This window comes from Leptodactylus fuscus, chromosome 11, assembly GCF_031893055.1.
Source record: "Leptodactylus fuscus isolate aLepFus1 chromosome 11, aLepFus1.hap2, whole genome shotgun sequence".
NCBI classification, from domain to species: Eukaryota; Metazoa; Chordata; class Amphibia; order Anura; family Leptodactylidae; genus Leptodactylus; species Leptodactylus fuscus.
In genome coordinates, this window is record NC_134275.1 from 4,747,301 (window position 1) to 4,759,644 (window position 12,344).

The window sequence follows — 12,344 nt, forward strand, 5'->3', positions numbered from 1 at the left end:
AGCCAAAGCAAGGAAGTAGGAAGTTCTTATTCTTCTAACTTCTGCTCCATCTAATCCTGGCTTTGGCTAAAAAAAAAACGCAATAAAATCTGCAACAAAAAAAAATCTGCATTTCCGCACCGTGGGGCTTTAGCCTTAAAAACACTTTCGTATAGAAATGCAAAAAGACTATTCAGGTGCTGCCTCCAGTTCTTCCAAAGACCCGCCCCTTCCCCGTTCTTGGTAAAAATCGTTACAAACGATATGCTAATGAGGCTCTCCAAGCACCCTGAGCATTCCCCAGCTCTGTGCATTGTAATGTGCTACCTGGTCCCTGATCTTACAGAGAGCGCGCTCTGCCACCGCTAGTCAACTTCACTGCAGAATTGGCGGCCCTGGGGACCAGTGGGGGCCCATAAATCAGAGCCACACAATCTAACATGTATCTACAATCCTACTTATGTGCAAGAAGCTGCTGAATGTGGTTTAGTTGGAAACATCCCTGCTTCAGTTACTGTTTTTAGAGAACATTACTGTGTCAAATTCATTTTCTATGCTTAGTTATGATTGATATAGATGAAAGATTGATTTATTTTAATCAAATAGTAACTTGGAGTGTTAACCCAATATGAAATAATAGTGGTACAGCTACGTAAAAATAAAGCGGGTGCAGGAAAAAAAGAGCATCGTGACCCCTGATCATCATGACAAAGGAGTTATTATTGCTTCAGTGCAGGGCCAGGCTGGAACTGAAATTTAGTTCTGGCATTTAAAGGGATATTCCCATCTCAAGATTTCTAAATAAATTGCTTTAGAAATGCTGCTTTGTTTACCTGCTATGTGAAATTATTCCTCCACATTGTTTACACAAGGTTGCCTAGGTCTCCGGCCTTGCATCTCTTCTCAGGACGGGTGACGTGACTCACTACTCTCTGGAGTGCTTACTCTCAGAGCTTTTATCTCCTGCTCTTAGGTCTTGAGGAATCAGGTCAGCTAATTGCATTTTGCGGATTAGAGCTCAGACAGAGAAGGTTCAGTGCAGGTTATTTATGTATCTAAACTCAGAGGTAACAGTGTTGAGATTATGGCAAGCGCACCGTCCATCCCGACAGCATGCAAGCTTTTTTTTTCCTCTTCAAACCTATGTAATGTAATGTACATTTACTGTGCATATTATTCCATCTGCATTTATATTAGATTTGTAGTATTATCATATTAACCCCTTCCTAACATCCATCATAATAGTATAGGAGATGTTGGGTGTGTAAATATGGCAGTCACTCAGGAACTTAGTGAGCACCGTAGTCACTGGGTCTCTGCTGTATTATATAGCAGAGACCACAGGATTACTAATCAAGTTGATGATAAAAAAAATTTCAGCGTCAGAAAACAACATTTATAATAAAATATAACTTTTAATTATTCAGTAAAAAAGAGATTTGTCTTTCAATCTATGGATTCAGTAGCCAAAGAGAAACCGCCATCAGAAAAATATGGGTAACAATTATCAGAGTAGTAGGTGTCCAACATCTGGCACCTCATCCGACCAGTGGTTCTCAGCAGCTGATACAGAGAATGGAGCAGGAAGCAGACAGCGCACTACACAGAGAATGGAGCTGTCTGCTTCCTGGGGTGAACCTGGACTCTTTGCTGCCTGAGGCAAACTATAGAAAGGCACCCTCCCCCAAATAATACCCAACCAGTCGATCATTGGTGCATGTGGGTGCATGTGGGCCCCCTCACAATATAATACCCCTTTTACTGGCCCACACTTTTATGGCCCCCAACACATAATATGGCGCCAATTGTTTTACTTTTTTCCCCCTTCATACAGTATATGTTCCCCCTTTCCCCCCTAGCCCACTCTTTTTGGCTCCCCATAAAACTTGTACCCCTTTTTGGCCCAAACAGGGATGTATTAGCCATGGAATTATTCCAACAGGTAACAGTCGATACCAATGGCTACATAGCTGAATTACTAAACTATTTTAAAATTCCTAGCTTTTGTTCGCCCTTCCCCCACCTCCCACAAAAACTGGTCAAAAAGTCATATGCGTCTCAAATTGGTACCAATTTTACTGCAAATTGTCCCACAAAAAATAAGCCTTCACACTTGGAAATGGCGGCGTCCATGTGTTTTCCAGCCACCAAAAGAAGGGCATAAAAGTTACTTATATTATTGATTATATTATTATTTATATAAACATTTATGGACCTTAATAATAGTTAGAGGGGAGAAGAGATCTTGTTTTAAGAAAATTCTTTGAAGGTAACTTTATTAAAGATGCCGCCCCGTTAAATACGACTTTGTTCTTCACTACAGACGTACATACAAATGAAAATGAGTCATGCATACAATTAGAAATTTACAAGGTAAATCTATATCGCCTCAAGCAGCACAGCTCATTAAAAAGACATCAGATGTAGAGACACAATGCAACAGACGAAGGAGCCATAATGCTGCGCTTTATATCATATTAACCCCCTCACTGCCACGGCCGAGCCTCCCATTACAGTGTAAAGCCTAAACCGTCATCTCATTCAATTACCCAAATCGGCACATAAGTAATGGATGCTATAGCTATACCTTCACATGCAAAAACAAATGTGCAAAAATTTCTATGGCAGTAATAAAAGTACAAAAAAAAGACAGACCAAGACCAAGAAACATAAAGCTGAAACTGAATTGCTGCTATTTCCTATAGAAACAATGTTGCTACTGTTAGTTACTATCTATACATATAAGAATATGGTGAGTGAGCCACAGGGACGTCCCTATAGACAATGCTGGGAGCTGTGTCCTCTGGGAAACAGCTGATCTGCAGGGTGCTAACATTCTAAGAGATCTGAAATATCAGTGGGAGCCCCTGCTTGACCTCTTTGCTCTGTACATTGCACAGTGTCTGTTTTATAGTGACCATGTAATGTAATTACAGCCTGTAATGATATCACAAGTTTGCTCTAAAACAGGCGGCTTTTGATGTAAATAGTCAAGGGCCCCAACACAGTATAATATGCTCCTCAGAGCCCTACTGTAGTATAATATGTCCACAGTGGCGCCACACAGTATAATATGCTCCACAGTGATGCCACACAGTATAATATGCTCCACAGTGGTTCCATACAGTATAATATGCTCCACAGTGGTGCCACACGGTATAATATGCTGCACAGTGGTGCCACACAGTATAATATGCTCCACAGTGGTGCCACACAGTATAATATGCTCCACAGTGGTTCCATACAGTATAATATGCTCCACAGTGGTGTCACATAGTATAATATGCTCCACACTGGTTCCACACAGTATAATATGATCCACATTGGTGCCACACAGTATAATATGCTCCACAGTGGTGCCATACAGTATAATATGCTCCACAGTGGTGCCACACAGTATAATATGCTCCACAGTGATTCCACACAGTATAATATGCTCCACACTGGTTCCATACAGTATAATATGCTCCACAGTGGTGCCACACAGTATAATATGCTGCACAGTGGTGCCACACAGTATAATATGCTCCACACTGGTTCCACGCAGTATAATATGCTCCACACTGGTTCCACGCAGTATAATATGCTCCACACTGGTTCCACGCAGTATAATGCACCTTAGTGACCCTCCAGTTGGTTCGGTGCTATTATTATAGACTGAGGTCTACCCGGACCCCAGAGTATGATAAGTAGAGGCCCTGGGGAGGTGAGTAAAAATTACAACAAACGTCTATACTCTCCTTGTCTCACATTTCCTGGACATCAGTCCGTCTGGCTCTCTTCAGCATCCTCTTCAGGCCTCCCCTGCCTGCGACTGATGTCACACACCACAAGGGGCACTGCTGAGGCCTGTAACTGGGTCTCAGTGGTCACAATAGCCAGAGTTGCATTATTAGCATTATATATTAATCTCCGTCTGGTGAAGAAGGAAACCTATTCATGTATTCTGGTAGAAAATAAAGCATTCCCATAATTGTGGACCCTTGTTCATTTGTATGACTGCATTCTCCCAGAAATAGTCCCACAGCTGTCCATGGGGTGAGTGCGGTATTGCATTTATTGCAGAGGGGCTAAGCTGCAACACCAAGCACAGCCCATGGACAGCAGCTGGATGAGAGCAGCCATGTTTTTCTTTTCCCTTTAAATACTGACATGCAAATACTTAATTCTAGACGGAATCCCATTTAATTTAAGAAACCTTTCCCATATGGTGTAAGCTCGTGTTTTGCAATGCTATACGCCGCAGCGCAGGTTCTTTTAGAAGGAAAGGGGTTACTACCTGACAGATTTGCCTTTTCATGTAGTGTTTTCGCCCCGGGGATCCTGTCACGATGTTCTCTGATCTGAGCTGACATTCTCCTCACCTGTATTAAGAACAGCTGTGCTGCGCCTGCCGCTGTCATGGCCTCATCTTTCAAGGAGCCCAAGCAGTTTTAGCAATGTGTGCCACGCCACTGACTATACAGGTGGAGGCAGCCCAGACGGTGCACTTACCATGACTGGAGTCGTCCTACTCGCTGCTCTCAATAGAATCCAAGTTCAATTCCAAGGGAAGGTTGGAGACGTGTAAATAATAAATGAGAGCTGGTTATTGCAGAATGATGGAGCGTATCATAGGCTTGTCTGGTGCAAGGGTGGCTATCTACTAGCTGTAATGGTTACATAAGTGAAGATGATAAAACATAAACTTTGTAAACACAAAATCCTGGAGAATTGAAACCTAAACCTTAAAAGTAGAACATCAACATGAAAATACATCAGGATTTAGGTAGACCCGAATACTGCGCATGTTCTGCCTGTTCCACATCCCAGTGAACCCTGAAAATTTGTGTGTGTTCTGATTATATTGCTTCTGTGTCACTATGTATATAGTCATTATGTAACCTATGTACAGTGTTGGCCAAAAGTATTGGCACCCCTGCAATTCTGTCAGATAATACTCGTGTTCTTCCAGATAATGATTGCAATCTCAAATTCTTTGGTATTATCTTCATTTAATTTGTCTTCAATGGAAAACCACAAATTGGATATAATTCCACAGCAAACATAAAAAAGGGGGTGGACAAAAGTATCGGCACTGTTTGAAAAACCATGTGATGCTTCTGTAATTTGTGTAATTAACAGCACCTGTTACTTACCTGAGGCACCTAACAGGTGGTGGCAATAACTAAATCACACTTGCAGCCAGTTGAAATGGATTAAAGTTGACTCCACCTCTGTCCTGTGTCCTTGTATGACCACATTGAGCATGGAGAAAAGAAAGAAGACCAAAGAACTGTCTGAGGACTTGAGAAGCAAAATTGTGAGGAAGCCTGAGCAATCTCAAGGCTACAAGTCCATCTCCAAAGCCCTGAATGTTCCTGTGTCTACCGTCCGCAGTGTCATCAAGAAGTGTAAAGCCCATGGCCCTGTGGCTAACCTCCCTAGATGTGGACGGAGAAGAAACATTGACGAGAGATTTCACCGCAAGATTGTGCGGATGGTGGATAAAGAACCGCGACTAACATCCAAACAAGTCCAAGCTGCCCTGCAGTGCGAGGGTACAACAGTGTCACCCCGTACTATCCAGTGTCAGCGTCTGAATGAGAAGGGACTGTATGGTAGGAGACCCCGGAAGACCCCACTTCTTACCCACAGACAGAAGCCAGGCTGGAGTTTGCCAAAACTTACCTGAGAAAGCCAAAACCGTTCTGGGTGATGTGTGAATGGGTTTTTGAGGATTTTGGGTTAAAGCTGGCCATGCACATAGACGGGATCCTTCAGTTCCTCCTCCTGAATGATATTAACACCCACCAGAGAGGCCGCTGAGATCTGTAATAGTAACGTGGAGCACTCCGATATCATGGAGCACATCAATATCATGGAGCACACCGTTATCATGACGCTTACATAAAAATGTCAAGACATTGGCGTGCCCCACATGATGACCGAGCCCCAGTCAAAGGTGTTCCCAGTGGCAACTGACTTCATTCAGAGGGCCATAGAAGGATCGAAAAGGGTACAGAGGGACCCCTGAAGACTGTGACAGAGCCCAGGAGAGGTGAGTGAAACTGTTATGTTTACTCACCTCCCCTGGGTCTCCACTTATTATACTCTGTTGCCATTGTAGTTTGTCTGAGCCAAATCTCCATTTGTTTGGCTTCGTATAAACCAATCAATTTGGAATATTTGGTCAAACCCTGCTCAAAACAAACCAATTCCCCCATTTCTTGTTACGAGCGGGGCCTCTACCACAAAGGGTCCCTAGACTAAAGTATAACAGTTCCAGTTCGGACCAAACAAATTCTGCCCAAAACAAAACAGATGGGTAAACCCATAAATATCCAGACACACAAATCTCATGAGGTTTCCCATGAAGGAGTGGACTTTGTGTTTGGTGTACCCCATTGACTACACATCCGTAGGTTCTTGTACTGTTTGGTAGACGAGCCACGTTACACTACACTGTTACACTATGTTACACTACACTGTTACACTATGTTACACTACACTGTTACACTGCTACACTACACTGTTACACTATGTTACACTACACTGTTACACTGTTACACTACACTGTTACACTATGTTACACTACACTGTTACACTATGTTACACTACACTGTTACACTGTTACACTACACTGTTACACTATGTTACAATACACTGTTACACTATGTTACACTACACTGTTACACTATGTTACACTACGTTACACTACGCTGTTACACTATGTTACAATACACTGTTACGCTATGTTACACTACGCTGTTACACTATGTTACACTACACTGTTACACTATGTTACAATACACTGTTACGCTATGTTACACTACGCTGTTACACTATGTTACACTACACTGTTACACTATGTTACACTACACTGTTACACTATGTTACAATACACTGTTACGCTATGTTACACTACGCTGTTACACTATGTTACACTACACTGTTACACTATGTTACACTACACTGTTACACTATGTTACAATACACTGTTACGCTATGTTACACTACGCTGTTACACTATGTTACACTACACTGTTACACTATGTTACACTACGCTGTTACACTATGTTACACTACACTGTTACACTATGTTACAATACACTGTTACGCTATGTTACACTACGCTGTTACACTGTTACACTACACTGTTACACTATGTTACACTACACTGTTACACTATGTTACACTACACTGTTACACTATGTTACACTACACTGTTACACTATGTTACACTACGTTACACTACGCTGTTACACTATGTTACAATACACTGTTACGCTATGTTACACTACACTGTTACACTATGTTACAATGCACTGTTACACTATGTTACACTACACTGTTACACTATGTTACAATACACTGTTACGCTATGTTACACTACGCTGTTACACTATGTTACACTACACTGTTACACTATGTTACACTACACTGTTACACTATGTTACACTACACTGTTACAATACACTGTTACACTATGTTACACTATGTTACACTACACTGTTACACTACACTGTTACAATACACTGTTACACTACACTGTTACACTGTTACAATACACTGTTACACTATGTTTTAATCCACTGTTACATTACGTTACAATACACTGTTACACTATGTTACAATACACTGTTACACTACACTATTACATTACGTTACAATACACTGAGAACACTCCACTAAATCCATTGCCTTTGTATTGATCCCTATAATCATTCTGATGATTAATGAATATGACATCACCTGAAAAGAACAAAACCATTGGATTATTTTGGTCCTGGGAGAGACTTGTTTTCACATCGGAGAAGAGCGAACCATTTCAAAGAAGAATCAAAGTGTTATTTCCTCTCCTGGTTTTACAGCAGAATGAGATGCATTTGGCAATGAAACCGCTGAAGGCAATTGTAAGGCCGACAAGCAGGAAAATTATTTATGTTCTAGTGCAAGCAAGAAGCAGGAACATCCCCTCAATCAAATCAATTTCATGCTGATTATTATTCTGCAGAGATGGGAAGGAATCTTATTATTAAGACCTAAAATTGTCTGAACTAATGGAAATAGTCGCGGCCTGCTGGAAATGAGCAGAGTGTAAATAGATTTCAATGAAGGAATTAGTTCATTAATTAATGAGTTCATCGAATGAATCGGCTGACGTCACAGCTGAAAACCTTACTGTAATGTGTGATAAATACTGTATATAGTGCCTCGTAGTACTGCCTTATACAATAGGTGAGCCCTGCACTGGAAAAGAAACTAGCTTATGCACAGAACATATCTATAGGGCCATCTTGTCCTGGTAGATGCCAAAAATTTCCTATATATGGTATATATGGATAGGAATTCAGGAATCCAGTAAAATGGGTCTATTGCAATGAGAATGGGAACCTATGGATCATATATTCTTAGACTATGTCCAGCTTAAAGGGATTGGCCAAGATGGTCTATTGTTAGGCAATAAGTATTTATTGGGTGGTTGACAAGTGACCCCTGGTAGGGATTAGCTGTACAGGGAAGATATACTATACACTGCACAGAGATGTAAGCAGTCAACCCCATGCCCTGTACAGTGGGTGGGAGCCGTCACTGCAGCTCAACTCCTATTGGCTTCAATAAGTTGCAGTGCCAGTATCTGGCCACTAGGCAGGGACTGGAGCCAACCACTTCCAGCTCCATCCTGTGTACAATACAGGCCTTGGATGCCGCCACGTACAGTTGATTTGTGTAGGGTCACTTTTTGGCCCCTATAGCTTAGATAGGGATAAGCCATTAAAATAAAAAATTCTGACCAACCCCTTTAAACATCAGGTAAACAATGGCTAATTATACCAGAGGTTCTTGCAATGGAAGTTCCTCTAATCATGACTTATTGGGATTATTTGGGGATTGAAGACCATATCCCAGTATTTATGTTGAGGGTGAGACTGGTCAATAAAGGGTTAACAAGTCTATTTTGGGGTGATTAGAATTACAATACTTATTAATGAATGATAGGTAACATAATATAACAATAGCACAAGTGGATTGTACCTGCAGAATCCCACGAGCACAGGGTACCCGGATCTGACACTCTAGATAATAAGTTTGGTGACTACAATTTTAGGAAAACTGTTGCAAGGTTGGCTCCGGCTGTAATGATGTTTGCCACTTGGCGCCCATTGCGTTTCCCTGCCGAAACATCATCAGCTGAAGCCTGAAAAACGGAGCACGGAATTGCTCCACTATTATATTCAACCTAGATCTGTGTCCTGAGGATACACAGTTGAAATCACTGCCTGCTGCCCAGAATAGGGGGACAGCACCCGAAATGTGGGACTGTCCCACTCAATCCAGATTGGTTGATGGGGCCCCTGCAACCATAGGGCCTCCAACCTCATCTACTATGTAACTATGTAACATAGCAGAGCCATAATATGGCGCACACAAAGTTTCCTCCAGCTCCATACAGAGGGCCGTAAGGACTTCATGTTCCAATATTTGGGTCTCTAAGGGCTCTGCATTTCCCAGAAGCAAAGTGTCCTATGCTTCTTTATGGAATCGAAGCCATAAGATGGCACAGTGTGACCATGCCCCATAGAGGGATGTTATATGGCGCTGTAATGGATGGGACCTAAGTAGGATTACCAGTAAAATCTAGTTGTAACCAGCAAGAGTATTCTAGAGGCCATAAATGACAAATCATAGGGGCGTTTAATAAGTGAACCCCGGCAGAATCCTACCACTACCTGCTCCTTGTTACCTGTAAATGTCTTGTTTAGATATAAACCCTACAGAAACGGTGCAAATACTTCCAAATGTACTTGGAATAATATATCTAATACATAATTACCAGCGAGTCTTAAAAGCAAGAACATATAATCCAGCGGTAAATACGAGCTTTCTAGGTTTTCTATGAGAGATGTTGATCTGAGACCCGGGGAAAGCACTTTCAGATACTTTTAATTCTTGACTATAAATGTTGTTGTTTGAGATCTATTCTCGAAACTCCTACCAGTGCCCTAGCAAGAGCCGGAGCGATAGAAAGCGGCGCGGGGACCTGAGCTGTAATTCTGTGTTCTCTCCGCTGTGTACAATAATGAATGGCTGAAGTGTCATTGGAACAGATGCCGAAAAATACCGCACGATAAACTCATGGTCAAGAGGAAAATTCTGGAGAACGTAACATTCTGTGATGTAACAGAATTAAAAGGAGATACAATGTGGCGATATGTATCATTTAGGTTTCCTTGCCTTGTATGTCATGAGCTTTGACTATACCGGACCAGTGTTGGGTATCAGATTTAGGAGTCTGATGTGTTTCATACCCGGGGTCATATCTACTTATAGATACAGTAGGTTTGTGTCTGTAGGGAGGAATAGATGTGTATTCACATTCATGGCCACTATACAGTGCTGGGCAAAAGTTTTAGGCAGATGTTGAAAAAAAGGTTCCAAACATCTTGAGAACTAAGCACAGATCTGTGGATGAAGGCTCGCTCCAATCCGTCTATACCTTCATGTCACCCCAGACAGACTGGATGATGTTGAAATTAGGCTCTGCAAGGGGCAGCATCCAAGAAGCCGGATAATCTGTGACTATGGGCTCCTGACATGTAAATCTGGCACTGCTGATATGTGATTTACTTTATTTTAGAGGCACTGTGGCTCCTAAAAGTTGACATTTCTTTGGTTGGCTTGGGCCACTAAGGCACTGCACTATTATTATGAAGCATTAATACAGGACACTGTGGCTGGAAATTTTGTAGGGGTCACTTTGGCTGTCTTAAAGGGGAGGTTGACAGCCAGCCCCCGCATAGATCAGCTGTTAGGCGGTATATCTTGTCCCTGCACAGTCCAGTACAAGGTACCAGAAGCAGATGGCTCCGTGCTCTATATACTGGCCAGGTACTAGCATGTATACCCCATTCACATCACCTTCACCAATCTCTATCAGTGCCATAGAAATGAATGGAGCGAATGAAATCTATATTTTTCCCATTTCTATTTTTTTCCCTTCTTGAGGCTTTACACCTGACAAGTCCCATATGTCACAGAACATGTCTAACCCTCTGGTTTCATAAGGCCATAAATCCCTACATGATGCATACCGCTGGAATACTGGATTCTCGGAATTTCTAAACTCCATCTCTAGTTATTCATCAATCCCCCAATCTTCGGTATATTTGTATCTGACAGTCGTTCTCCTGGATATATGTAGATGTATTGCCCTGAAGCAAAGGCTTTATTGTGCTCTTAATCCTATTTTTTCTGAGTTTCCTCTGGCAATTAATTTTGCTTTCTAACCATTTGCATCGTATTGGATATTAAACCTCCATTTTCGTGCTATTGCTTTTTACCTGGGGAAACTGAGTTGAGGTCCTTGTATCATTTGTACGGCCACAATCCATCCCCCCATCCATTGCTGTCATTCCCTAGGTCTCGTCCTTTTTGTCTTATTACTGATTCATCTTTACGAAGAAGGTTCAATACTTTGATATCCAGTAATTATTCTTGGTTATGTCTTGAATTAATTCTATATCGTCTACCATTTATCAATGTATCACAGCCATGTTTGTATACATTAAAAGGTCGGTCCATAATCTCTCACAAAAGGTATCTGATGCTCAAATCGACGTATTTTATTTTCTTCTGGAATGTAATAGTTTCTATTAAAATGTTCTTACCATTTTGATGCTGTAGGGTCTGTGAAACTCCTCTACCATGAAGGCTGTGCTGCTGATTCTGACGGTACGCTGTTACTACATGCTGTTGGTTCAAACCTGACGCCATCTATCCTCTCTGATCTACCCAATCCTTTTCTCGCAATAGCACAGCATTAGAAATAACACCAAACAGGGAAGTGGAGGAGGCTGTACACCGTAGAGCAAGTTGTATTGGAATAGGAGCAGCCATAACCTGCAGGGGAAGAGACAGGGGCGTAACTACCAGGGTAGCAGCTGCCACAGGGCCCGGGACATTAGGGGCCCGGCAACAGCCGCTACTGCTGCGTTTTTTTTCTTAATAGGCCGTTATCAGCTGGAGTTACTCCAGATGGTAATGGGCCCTAGTGACTTACCCATCCTGGCAGGGGCCTGGATTGGTAAGTGACACCACGGGCCCCACAAACACTATTATTCTACTCGGGGGGTGTTTTTAGACCCCCCCCCCCTCCCCCTGAGTATAATGATCGGAGGCCCAGGAAAGGTAAGAGAACATAAACACTGTTATTTACCTCTCTGCGCTCCAGACAGGCTTCAGGCCTAGTTGTGTGACGTTCCTGACATCACATGACCAGGGCCTGCGTCCTGGGTCATGTGACTTCCAGACGTCACTGAAGATGGCCGACATCACCGAGGACTGCAGTGGAGCTGGGGATAGGTAAGTAACAGTGTCTTTTA